Source organism: Euphorbia lathyris, chromosome 2, assembly GCF_963576675.1.
Source record: "Euphorbia lathyris chromosome 2, ddEupLath1.1, whole genome shotgun sequence".
NCBI classification, from domain to species: Eukaryota; Viridiplantae; Streptophyta; class Magnoliopsida; order Malpighiales; family Euphorbiaceae; genus Euphorbia; species Euphorbia lathyris.
In genome coordinates, this window is record NC_088911.1 from 38,403,133 (window position 1) to 38,417,651 (window position 14,519).

The 14,519-nt window shown below is 30.3% G+C and overlaps 1 long non-coding RNA gene across 1 annotated transcript; it reads left to right on the forward strand.

The window, feature by feature from the left end:
* The first annotated feature begins 5,258 nt into the window (after nucleotides 1-5,258).
* Nucleotides 5,259-8,061, forward strand: LOC136220527 (uncharacterized). Its single transcript, XR_010684552.1, has 4 exons — nucleotides 5,259-5,384; nucleotides 5,988-6,052; nucleotides 6,943-7,614; nucleotides 7,728-8,061. It is a non-coding gene; the product is annotated as an uncharacterized lncRNA (long non-coding RNA).
* Nucleotides 8,062-14,519: the final 6,458 nt, after the last annotated feature.

Consider the following 14,519-nt stretch of genomic DNA (forward strand, 5'->3'; position numbering starts at 1 on the left):
GAAGATTAATCGAGGGTTGAAATCATCAATCAGGACAACTATGACAACTAGTGGCGTTGGTGAATCATATATTTCTCTCTCTTTTATTCCCTCTATAATAATTTATTTATTTAGAGAACTAAGTGCAAACTAGAGTTTTGAGCTTACTTTTTTTTTCAAAATTACTTAGTTATGAAATACGGTGAAATTATATTTAAAGGTTTAGTGAAGTACTTACATTTTGTTTGCTAAATTGAACCTCAATTATGTATTTATTGGAAAATAGGTAATGTAAACATTTTAAGGAATTTTATCCCCTCCTATTTTGGTTGAAGTAGGTTGAAAGAGAATATTATATCAATTTTGACCATATAATAAAAGGAAGTGTTAGATTTGATCTAAACACGACACAACCTCTGTTGTCTCATTTTTCTCTTGCATTTCTAATCTTACTTCTTCAAGGTATTTTATTCCTCATTCCAAATAGATATTCTCAATTTTAAAGAATTTTTCTCTCTTTTTATTACAAACTAATTAAGATGCAACTACAATAGATTGATTAGGTTTTTGAATTATTTGGGATACTCTTAAAATAAATCATTTACTTTTATTAGTCTCTAATGATATACGTTTTTTTAGGAAAAGAAATGAAAATCATGTTTTGCTATTTTGTGCTGAATGGTTTAAAAGTTAGTGAATATATTGAATCACATGGATCAAATAGACCTTTTTGGCATTGAAATGACATATATATACGCTTTTGAAACTAAAGATGTATGTTTTTTTCATTTTCTTAAAATTATTATACAGTCTGTTTTTTTAATTTGTATTCTTAAATTATTAATTGCTACTCATTTATATTATTGATTGTATATTACGTGGAATTGGGTGAACTATCATGTTTGATTTGTTTTCGAGCAAAATGTAAATTATTAGAAAATGCTCGCGACATTATTCAAATGTTGGAAATGAAGTTGAATTAATCATTTAAATAACAAGATATAAAAAAACATTAGAAATTTAGTTCACTCGTGCAACGGACGGGCATACGACTATGATATCTAACACATAAAACATTTACCATACATTCTTCTAAACAAAGTTTTTGTTTTTAGCCATATTTTCCAACTCCAAACTGGAGATTTTCTCGTAATTCTCGGACGCCCATTTAGACTTCATGAACTTGGTTGTTCTCCATGGAGGAATGTGCAGACCATTCTCTTTAAATGAATCTTTAGCAGCTGAGCATAATAGAGATATCATCTTGTTTAGTCTTTCTTCCTTTCCAACAAACACTGAAGGAAGATTGCTCATTAGCTCTTTATAGATCTTCGTAGGCCTTGCCACCTAAAATTGTGACTTAAATTCCATTTCTATTATCAATCTAGTTGATTGGTTCATCACTTCTATGTACTCATAATCACCTACACTTAACCCCACCAATTAATATTCATCATTATATATATATATGTGTGTATAAAGCTTGCATAAATAAAAACTTAAACTTGTCTAGTTTTACCTTTTTATCACTGTCAACTTATGTTAGAACTAATCACACACCTAATGTTGGTAATTAAGTGTCTGTTTATATATTAACCATATAAAAAAACTAACATTTAACTGGGCCAGAAGGGGAATTCCAAGATGTTAGTTTACAAAGAGAAGCTTTGTAACCATCTAGTTGGAGTCGCTGGACCACCAATTTCTTGAGAGTATTGGGTTCTCCCATGTTTCTAATATAGACCATAACTTTTCTAGAATCTCAGTCTCAAAAGCAGTTGTCTCCAAAAGAATATTCTGCCCATATAATAAAATTAACCCAATAAATTATATATATATATATATATATAAGACAAATGAGCTATTAATAAATTTTAAAAAATTAATTACCTGTAATGTACGTTAATGGGCAGGTGGAGAACGTAATATTGGTGGATGAGATTCAGGGATGTTATTTGAATCATCAGATTCGTAGTATTCTCTCACCATTTGGAAGAGCTCTTCCTCTCCTATGCTAGCCATTTGTTTTGTTTTCTTTGTTTTATGTTTCTTTCATAGAAAATGCTTCTATATGGGTTTTTATACTAGGAATGAAACATTTAAGACATCCACAAAAGGAAAAAAAATCTTATGTGATACAGAAAATCTGTTACGATTTGCTATAATAATTATAAGATAAAAAATATGTTATTTTTAGTATGATAATTAAGACATCCATAAAAGGCAAGAAATCTTGTGTGATACAAAAAAAATATTACAATTTAATATGATAACTATAAGATTAGAAGATGTTATCTTTTAGTATGATAATTATAATAATTTGATATATTCTTCCTATTTCGCCCCTATTTGTATCATATAATACATAATATAATATCAATAATTACATATATTTAATTTTCTTTGCATTTAACCTTTAAATAGTATAATTTTATAAGTGAAGGCTTAGGTATATTTTTAATTAATTTTTTGTTAATAAACGTTTATTATTTTCTTAAAGAAAATACATTAATACGAGTCTGGTTCATAATGCACATCTCCATATAGGTAAAATACGAATGGATTTAATTAATGTTTATAAATATTATAAAAAATTTCTAAAAAAACAACCAAATAAGGCTGTATGATAAATATATTATAATCAATAACAAAAGGCAAAATATTGACATGTAATAATTTTCACCTCATTTCTTGATAACTATTACCGATTAATGATAATGACTCTATAGCCCAAACATCAAAATAAGAAAAATATCAAAATAATTTACAAGTCAATAATTAATTTATTAATTAATGAGTGCAAGATACAGAGAATGTAAGTTAACTGTAAAATGAAAAGGCACATGTTCACATGATTCAATGAATTCTTCATTTTTTTTCTTTTTACATAAATTACATTTCATTTTCATTTATCATTTATATTTAACGCTCACACATAACATATAAATATATATTTATAATATCTAGATTTTTATTCAATTAGTTACAATTATTATTTAATTATATAACTTACGAATTTGGTGATGCATAAATATATATACGTTTTTTTCATTAAAAGAGTCCATATGAATCATAACCAGTTTCTCAAATCATAACATTAACCATTATTAATAAATCTACTTGTAGATACCTATTTTTGTTTAGGTTTCTTTTTAAAGTTTTTATTATAATAATAAGTTGTGTTTGAAAATACCAACGAATTCGTGAAATACGTTTGAATATGCGATTCCGGCTCATATATAGTTTATCAGGAAATTATATTTATTTCAACTTATTACGTTCTAATAAATTTTGGCACGATTACTAACATATATTTAAAGCGTGATTTATAAAAATTGAAATATAATTGGAGATTTACTATAAATTATATTAGAGATAAATTTTATGTATTCCAACATAATCAAGATTCATTATGGTTCGAGTTATAATGTGTTAATTAATTTCTGTTTTAATCAATTATTGTCTTTAGCTCTGACCATTTATTTTACGTATATAAATATATTATATTCTGAATGAAAAGTACAAATTAGAGTCACATTTTAAAGTTGACTTAAAAAATGAAAAATGATTCTTATGTATAAACTTACATTCATAATAAGGTTATTTCTAAATATTTCTAAAATAAATAAATTGAATTGCAACTAAAAAAATTCCTTTATTCATGATTATAGGGCATTACAATTGATTGCAATTACATTTGCTTTACAAAGGGAAAATACATGACAAGTATTGAAAAAATGAAATGTCCCTAACCCTAAAAAATTAACTCTTTAATGTCGGAGTGCCAATAGGGGTGACCGTCTTCTTTGAAGTTTTAAAAAGCAAGGTCGAAGCCCACATTTAGTTTGGAATCTCCTTTTTAAATCAGTATAAGTTTCAAAATAAAATTGTGGACTGATATATATAACAACTTTAGGGTAATATGCGCAATAGGACCCAATATTGGGCGAGCAAGCCCGTTGTGGCCCAATCTAGGGCTAGCAAGCCCACTAGGGACCAGTCCTCACCTATCAGGCCCACCAAGCTCTAATCTGAAAAACTAAAAAAGCTTTAGCCCTATGCCTTGTCCAGCAAGAATAAGTGTTTGGTCTAAAAAAGGATATGTCCCCAATAGTAAGGAGGTGGAGTCATTAATTCATGACCAAATAAAGGGGACATGGGTAGTATAGAGTTTCTGAAAAGTTCATATTTACTATAAAAAGAAGGAGGGGTCCATATTGTGGGGATAAAGACACAACGTACAGAAAAAATAGAGAAAAAAGTGATAGAAGCCACAAAAGAGGAAATTGCACATTGAAAGCACACACACATACGCGAGGGGAATTTCAGAAAAAACTGAGAAGGAGGATTCCTTCTCAATTGTAAAAGTAAAGTATAAAGAAATCAAAGGCAGTATACTACCAAAATTCATTTATCTTTCTCAAATAACCGCAATTTCTTTAGCATTAAATTTTGTATTTTTCTATTGATTGAATATAAGAAATGTGGTAAATATGAAAACTGTTTTCTTCTGCATTTCACTGAAAGACTCAAAATAGTTAAATTTCATAAAGGAAGAGTCATACATCTACAAATATGCCCTATAAAGAACACCAACTCGTGTTTCATCCCAAAAATGCCTTTCTAGGTCTTAAAATTGATCTTGTTACCTTTTTTTTAAAGGGAGGTTAATGCGCCCCCGAACGGTCGCCCGAGAACTCACTAGGGGATAAGTGTACCTCGTCGTTATCAAGTAATAAATCTGGACAAGTCCAGGTATCAAATCCACATGATTTATACCTCAAGTACCAAACTACTAGGATTCTAATATTATTTATGCTATGAGGGGTTTGGGATTGATGTTTTTAAGTTAAACTACTCCTAATTAAGTTAAATCTACTCCTAAGTGATCTTGTAAATTAACCTTGAATAAGATGGGGTGATACGATAATATCAATTCCAGTCCAAATTTATCATTCAATTGTTACCTTAATCCGAGTCACTTATACCTAAGGCGATTAAACCGACTTATCCTTCTATGGTTCCTAGCGCGTGATTCCCTTGTAAGGCCGAAACTAGCTCAGAGGCTCAGGAATTTGGTGTAATGACCTGGCCTATATATATATACATATATATATGTATATATATTATTATTATTCCCTTAATTAAAGTATTTATCTTGTAGTAATTTTCGGTTTAAAAAAAATATACTGCATTGAAAAAAAAATGCTATTTAAATATACTATTTTTTTTTATTTAAAAGATTCGTTTGTTAGAAATCAGGGACCACTAGCTTATAAAAAAAACCCTACTTACTATTATTTGCTTTCAAAGAAACTGTTGGCCGCCGCTTTTCTCTAAAACTTTCATCTATGGTTTTGATGGATTGATTTGAGTCTCTTGTGAAGGATTATTCAATTATACAAGTAAGTCTTTTTCCATTGAGGTTTTTTTTCCGAAAAATTTAGAAGGATACTTTATGTTTAGGAATCTTGAACTTTATATATATTATATTTTGATGGTGGAAGGTGCAGAGATAAACAATCTTATGAGCTACTTAGCTACTTGTCATGATGCAATGACTTTTAATTATGTTTTCAATTTTCATCTCTGCAACCTTTGACTACTTATCATTATTTGATTTGATTTGAAACAATATTATATAGTTTCAATAGTTAAAGACTTCATTCTCTTCATCTTTAATTTTGTACTCTTCCTCATTTATATGATATATCCATTATGAGTTTTCTTTTCTTTTGATTTTTTTTTTAAAATTTTCATATACTTAAACATTCAGTTATTGGAAAATTAATTTCTCTGTTTGTTAGTTCATCTATTTAAAACGTTTGCAATATATCAATTTCGCATACTCTATAGTTGTGTTCCAGAAGGTTATTTAAATTCTTACTTTTTCTCTTCCTATATATATATATATATTTAATTACTTTTTCCCTTAGATGTTAATTGTACCCATTAGTTAGATGAGCTCAAGTTTAGTTATTTCATTCTCCTTTTTATTGAATCAATAGGAAACTCTGACCTTCGATTGATTGAGAGACGAGCTTTTGGAGTTTTGCGTCTGCTTAAATTCCAGGTGAGTGGTAATTATAGTACACGATACCGCTTGATTGACATATCAGAATTTAAAGTGTTTATCAAAAAAATTGACATTTGATTATATGTTTCCTTTTATAAAAGCGTAGATTTTGAACCTTCTGTTTAGTGAACATCCTTAGTATTAGAGCGTATATTCTGAGAACAGACCTTTATATTTGATTTGTTTTATTATCGGTTACAATGAAATTATTAAAATTTGATTTGATATGATTTGTACTTTCTGATACGCGATTTATCGCAGTTATTACTTCAATTTTAGAAATCTGATAATTCGTTCAATCAGTTATGATTTTCTGATTTATATATATATACTATATGTTTTCAAACTGGTACAAGTGCTCAGTATATCTGTATCTGTTATCTCGCCTCTCACCGATCTTCATAACATTAGGACTTTTCATTTGTCTTTGAGTCAGGTTGTCAGTTGTCAGTTTGTCGTCAGTTGTGTCAGCATTAGAATTATGCATAAGATCGGTGAAGGCAATTATCTGTTATCTGTATCTATTATTGGTAGCGCGCTTACCATTTATCTGGCCCTGGTGGCGTGCAGTATCACCACTCTGTTACACTGTACCATGTGTTTTAAAGTTTTTGTCTTATTTTCTGATTATTCTAATATTTGATATTTTGAAAGGCTTCAGTATTATATTTAACAATTGATTACCAGTATTTTGATTTGATTATCTAATATTGACCCTTTTGTTTAACTGATTTTGAAATACTATATTTTGAACTATATTTGTCATAATTTAAAAGTATCAGCCTATATGCCTGTTCCTTTTCTACTGTGTGATATAGCTACTGCTCACTGAGGTTTTCGCTCGTATAGACGAAAATCTCATACCACGTTGAATCTTTCTTTTTCAGATTAAGGTCCCTATTCGTGAGGTAACCCTTGGATTGATGTTGAAGGAGACTGCTTAAGAATTTAGTTTTATTTTGTCCGTTAGAGAATTTTGATTATTGAGGTTTAGACTTGCACATTTGATTCTTTTAAGATTTATTGATGTAATTGAGATGACTTTGATATTCTGTTAGTAAATTTTGGAATTTCTATTAGTTCAAAAATTAAGGCTAGCATAGATTAAAGTTAACTTAATTTATTCGTCGGTCATGGCCTGGGTTGGGTCGTGACATTTGGGTCTTATCAGCTATAAGATTGTCAATCCTATAGGTCTTTGACTTAGTCAAATTCGACTCGCAATATGTGCCTAGACGATATTTGGATATTTGAATGAGTTAACCCAAAAAGGCAAACCATAAGCAGAAAAGAAATAACAATCAATTGAATAAAATAAAACTTAGATTAATATTAAAGATGAAGATAATGTTGTCACGAAGATAGAATTAGCCTAGGATTCAGAGAATGGATCAGAGGCAAATAGATATAAAAGAGAAGAAATCCCTTTCAGAGAACCTGTCGACCAGTACAGACGTCTTCCTAGGACTTGAAGGATGGAAGGCTTGAATAATCTTCTTGGAGCGTGGAAGTTGGTGTTCTTCAAATGGCAGACGGAGGAAGGAGGAGGATTCTTCAAGGTAGGGTTAGGTTTTTTTTACACAAACTAAAGATATTGAATACAATGATAGAATGTTCTATTTACAGTTGTAGTTTTGTCCCTAAACCTAATCTAACTTGTTTCCCAATACAGGTGGAAGAGTGGGGGCGCGATCGTGAAGACGTGGGGTCGAGAATCAGCTAAAAAGCTGATTCTCATAGGCCAGCTCGCCGAGCTGGTCCCTGGTTGGATTTAATTAAGTTTGGTTGGATTTTGGATGAATTTTGATCTGTTTGATGGTTTAATAGAAAAATGTTTAGTATTCATCGAGAGTTGTCCAGACGGGTGGTTTCGATATTTGAAGATCATGTTCAGTGAGGAACATGACTTGTGTACACAGTCTAAAGACCTAATCGGGTATTGGCAGCGAAGTGTACACATTCTCATAACATTATATGAGTTTGAAATTAATTATATTTTTTTTACAGTTTGAAATAAAGTTTTTACAATTTTCTTATAACTACATTACACATAAAAAAAAAACTACTTCCAAACTATACAAAAAGTGCAAAATTCAAATGCAAGTGAAAAAAACAACACTTTGTTAATCGAGTTTTACGTCTAAAGCTGACTTTTTTTTTGCTACGAGGAGCTTAATATGATAAAAAATAAAAGATTGGTGGTGTAGGTATCAAACCTTGCCCGGTGAACCTAAAGGGATGATACCATTGACGACAACGATGTGTTTGGAGCTGAAAGCAACCAATCTGGGAATCAAGATACTCGGCAGGACCGGAGCTCGGAGTTGGAAGAGTCACCACCCACGAATGAGAAATGAACACTAGATTCCTTGCGGGAGACCGGTTGGGTTCGAAAAATTGAGTACGAACCGAGAAGGCTAGCTCCTTTCCGGAGAAAGTCTGCTAAGCACCTCGACATCGCCCGGTTTTGAACCACCAGCCTCCTACTTAGCACTACTAGACGCTATCCGTCTAATCGTATATTTCTTTAAGTTTTAAATTCATTTGAAACCTTTTCTTTCTCGTTTTGAAAACTGTTTTGGGCATTTGATGGAAAACCATTTTATTTTAAGAGAATCACCCATTTAAATGAATTAGTGTGCGTGAGAAGGGGAAGAGAAGTAGAAGCGTACATCGAGAAAGTAAACTACAACAAATGGATATATACCTAAGCTATATACATCAAAGTCTAACTCTAATCTCTCTCTCCCAAAATTTTTATTTACAAGCTCACGCCGAAATCGTCGTTGGAACGATTTAAGCGTGTTTTAAAAACCCCATTTATTTACATGTTTTTTTACTTAAGTCGTCGTTGGAACAACTTAGGCGCTTTTAAAATGTGAAGTTAAAAACACTTAAATTCAAACGAAAAACGTGATTAGACATACAAGTTGATTATTTTGTAAAAAAATCATTTAAGAAAGAAAATTAGCTCAAAACATTGTATTTACATTGGAAAGACATTCAAAAGCTTTAATTAAAAAAATCTCATTTTATTTACATGTTCGCCTAAATTTGCCGTTGGAACGGATTAGAGTGTTAAAGTGTGAGGTTTTTGGAAATCGTGTAAGAAAAAAACGAAATCAAAACATTTTAATTGTTAGAAAACATTTGGGATGTTTTTAGTTGGAAAACCAAATTAAAACCTCCTTATTTTTATGATCTAATTCCCCTCCTTAAAATTAAGGGTTAATACACATAATTGCCCTTGTATTATCACGGAAAAACAGATATGTCCTTATATAAAATAAACTCATAAATATACCCTGTAATTTTTCAAAAACCTACATATATACCCTAATTTAACAGACTGATAAACGGCGTGCACAACCAGAGATAAAAAAAAAACACCATGTCCACAGTTCTTCATTGTGAAAATTGGTTTTTGATTTACAGTCCCACTTCTTTCCAACTCTCCAATCCTTTCATTTTTTTTTTCAAAACCAAGTCTGCAGGAGATAGATATCACATACCTTTGCAGATTAAAATAGAATTAAGATTACAATTAGAATTAGAATAAAAAAAAAACAACAGCAACAGACAAAATTGCAATCAAAAGGAAGGAGAAGAAGTACCTTTGTTTAAGGAAGGAACGAACAGGAGGAATTGACACCCAATACAAATTGACTCTTCTCTCTGTTGATGTTGATGAAGAAGTTATCGTCTTCTCAACCAAAGCCGAAGACAAAATGGAAACACAGAGAGGGGTTTTTCTTGCTCAGAGAGAAGACGGGGACGACAATTGTAAGATTATGGCATCCTTGTAGCTAAAAGTGATCGATTATACCTGTTTGCGCCATTGCCAGAGAGCGGCGGGGCCAAAGTCGAGAGACGGTTTACGGGGATGAGGATCTTTAGGGCCCCAGAAATGGAGTGCGGTTTCATCGTCGATTTGGATTGATTGTTTAGAGAGGTTGGAGAAGGTGTAGCAGTAACGGAGATAGTAACCGTAGAGGGAAATCAGACTGATAAGAGAAAGGGCCATTGAAGGTTGAAATGGATAGGAGAAAAGAGTAAGAAGACCAGAGAGTTTGACAAAAAAAAAAGAAAAAAAGAATTAGAGAGTTGGAAAGAGGAAGTGAGATTGTAAATCAAAAATCAATTTTGACAATGGAGAACAGTGGACATGGTGTTTTTTTGTCTCTGGTTGTGCACGCCGTTTACTCCACGTCATAAGTCTGTTAGATTAGGATATATTTGTAGGTTTTTAAAAAATTCCAGGATATATTTATGAGTTTATTTTATATAAGGGCATATCTGTTTTTTCGTGATAATACAAGGCCAGATATGTGTATTAACCCTAAAATTAAACCTCTACTGCCCCATTTAATTCACCAAAGGATAACCACAATATGTCATACAATGAACCAAAAACCATTTAACCTAAAATATTTACGTATAAATACATATATTCATATAATAAAAATAATTTATATATATATTAAAAAGTAACTACTATATATAGTATATACTGTAAACAATAAAAATAACCATGTATGAACTATATAATATAACCCTACATAACTAAGTGATAAAATATGACCATATGCCCTAAATGATACAATGAAACATGAATAGGGGTAAAAATGTAGTTATACACTACTAAATGTGAAAATTCAATACCCACAATATATATGCGTATATATATAATAGGGTAAATAATTATAAGATCCTTACGTTTTTACTTAATACGCTAATAAGTCCATCTTGTTATTATAAGGTCCTTAAGTTTTATCGTAATCAATTCTTTAGTCCTTCCATCTCTTTTTGTAAATGAAAGTCCAAAATTGCCCCTAGTTATATACATTAAAAAATTAATCTTTTAGTTTCAAATTTAATTTAATTAGTTTTAATAAAAATTTTGAACTACATATACACCGAAATTAATATACTTGAAAAAATATATTATTAATTTTCTTAAATGGTAATTATTTTTTTGATATAATATCTTTAAACTAACATTAAATATTATTATAAATTTTTTATAATTTTTTAAAAATCATATTTTTTTTCTTCATTCGTAAAATTTATTAGAATTGTAAAACGTTTTTACAATGATAGTCTTACTTCTATTTAATAATTTTTAAAATACTTTTTATTTATTTTTTTAGTCAATAGATTTTACGTTATTAAATTAAAGTTCTATAATTGTATAAAAATTAATAAATCAATTACTTTATATTGGAGAGATTGTAATTATGTAGTAAAAAAGAGAAAAAAAATAGAAAATAGAAAAAATAGATGTTTTATTATTAAAATATAAAGTAAAGGGTAATTTTGGTATTTTAAAATTTATTTAGTATAGTTTGACCATTGACCCAAGCATAAGGACTAAAGAGTTAACAAAAACAAAAACTGAGGGACTATATAATTATTTCTAAAAACATAGAGACTAAGTAGTGTATTAGGTAAAAACATAGGGACCTTATAATTATTTACCTTATATAATACATATATAATTCTATATAGGGTTAGGCTATGCTTATTTGTCAAAGACAAAGTAAGCATAGAAGGAACCAACCTATAAACTATATAAATTACAAAAAAAAAATAAAGTATATAATATATCCTATACCTATATTTATGTCATAAAACCTATAACTATACCAATATATAAAATTTCACAAAATACGAGAGATATTTATACATATAAAATATATATCAAAACCATAAAACATACTATATATATCGTATAACACATCAAAAGAGCAAAAACATATATAATAACAAAACCTATAATATATACTATTTAAGTCAAAAACTCATTTTTGTTAAATATAAGACTAAGATAGGGAAAAGATCCAAAACAGTCCCTACTTTTATAAAAAATCAGAAAAGGCCAAACACCCACTTATTTCGTCATTTTAATCCCAAACTACCCAAATTGGCTCACAGTTCATGTAACGGAATATAAAAATGAAGTTTTGGATTTTAAATATCGATTAATACACTTTCAAATAATAGATCTACGACGTTTTAATCCCGAACTACCCCTAAATCGGGTCACGGTTCGTATTAGGACTATAAAACGAAGTTTTTTATTTTAAATTTAAAACCAAATATTTACCAAATAACAACAGAAAATTAATTTAATGAATTAAAATAATAAAAAGCAGAATTAAAGGGTCTAGTCCTCGGATTAGTACCTTAGCGGGTACTTCGGATCTAAATCAGTCGTTAGAACGTGTTTTCAGTCGTGTTTAGTCAAGTTTTAATGGGTTTCGGGTGTAGAAAAAAATCGGCAACAGTTATGGTGTCCAAAAATTCGATCTTTTTCTATCTCGGGCTCCGTGCCATTTTATATGTACCGGGCCCGATGCCGTTTACGCCCAAGCCCCTAGTTGGGCTTTACGCCCAACCAAGTGCAAAGCCCAGCGGGATTTGGGCCTTATGCCCAGCAGGTGTAAGGCCCAGGCCTTTACGTCCAGCTAGGCGCAAAGGCCAAGCGGTGGGGCTCGGGCATCCCCGGGCCCGTGACAAAAATAGCGGGTCCCTCAGATCGGTATTTTTCTAAAATGAAAAGAAAAATAAAAATTTGGAAATAGATTTTTAGGAAAAAGAATAAAATTGGCCGGCTCAAAGGGCTCTATTTTGGTGTGGCATTTGGGTCGCCCAAGTCGTGCGAGTGCACCCCTAACCCGACAGTTATTTACGCATGAGAGAGCATTTCCTCTAGTAGGTGGTTAAGGGCTTGTAAAAGTCATATGCTTATAAACTCTCTCACATTTTCATTTCTTTCCTACGTGGGATTAGAAGGTCTATATTTGTTCATTTTTCTTCCCAAAACCGTTTTAAGTGGCTCACTTCAAACATTAATTTCTCATTTGTCACTTGTCCGATTCAGGTTTGTAATATACCGTTGGAACGCTCTCACTACATAGAATACGTTGACACATGTCAAGTTCTTCTAACCATTATTTATCCGTTATATGTTTAGACCTCAAATTGCCAAAAAAATCACAAACCAAAAGTGGTTTATAATTTATTTTGCACCTATCTAATTTATAAAAATATTTTTACATTGATAAAGACGATTTATTTATTTATTACATCATCCCGTCCGACCAACCCGAGTTACCCTGCCCGTCTAATTACCACTCCTCGTTTATTTTCTTACAGATTTTCGTTCATTTAAATCGACTGATTCAGATCCTTTATCGAAAGATTTTCTTCATCGGTCCTCCAACCCTAGTGTTTACAAGTGGCTTAATGTTTCCAAAGAAAAGATCAAAAACTTAATGGAACAAATTATAAAAAACCAGACGCCTTGAGAAGCCTTCTGCCTATTAATTATAAAATGAAAATATAGGGAACGAATTGAAAAACAAAGAGTAATAAATATGAGTGGAAATCTAAAAAAAATTTAGAATTTACCTCTACGATGGGGTTTGAGTATTCTCTTAACACTAGTTGCATATCTGCGTGTTGCGTGGGTTAACTTAATATTTTTATATTAATTATTTTGAACAATGTTTTTTAGTGATAATAATTATTATGTTTTATATAATTCTTTTAAGAAAGTAATTAAGCATAAACTTTTATTTTTAATATTGATCACGATTGTAATGAAAATTACAAATAAATTTTATATTGTTGAGGTTGAAATAAATTATTATCATTATCAAAATAAAAATATTGAGAATGTTGACATAGTTGTAGAGCATTTAAAATCAAAGTCGTAGTTGTTACTATAACGTTAACTTATGCAATAAGTTGTATTAGTTATACGAGAAATCTTTTTAACAAATTAAAGGAGATACAAATATTAAAACGCCAGTTTACAAAACAGTGCAGTAGATCGTTTTAAGATGGATGAGTAATTTTGAGCTCATTCCATTTAATTATTCGAATGTGTCTATCTTATCGTATGTTTTGTTTGTCTAAAATTAATTTTAAATACTACATTTTGTTCTCTTACTTTTTTTTTTTTATTATTTTTTCAATTGTCATAGATTTGTATTAATAGTATATCATATCCGCGCTGCAAATGTCCGATGTTTGATTTAACTTGATTTACATTCTAGTGCATTTGAGAGTATTAGCAATGGATTATTGAGAGAGAATGTAAGTTATTTCACCTCTAATGCTGCAAATGTCAAAAATTTCTCCAACAATATGTCAATCCTCACGTACAAATAACAATTCTCATGAGAGAACTTACCGACCCATCGAGAGAGAACTTTGCCAATCCTTTCAACCTATAGGCCAACTTTGAGATTTATAAAGTAGAGCTCCATATTCGTGCAAATTATAATACAGATTGTCAAAATCTAATGACTGATATACCAAAATGATTAATTAATATATATACCTCCAATCATAATAACCCAAAAGCTTTTATTCACTCCATAGAGAAACATAAAAATCATAATCAAAACAAACCAAAAGTAGTGCACGATTTAATATAAAATTTGTGGAAGAGATT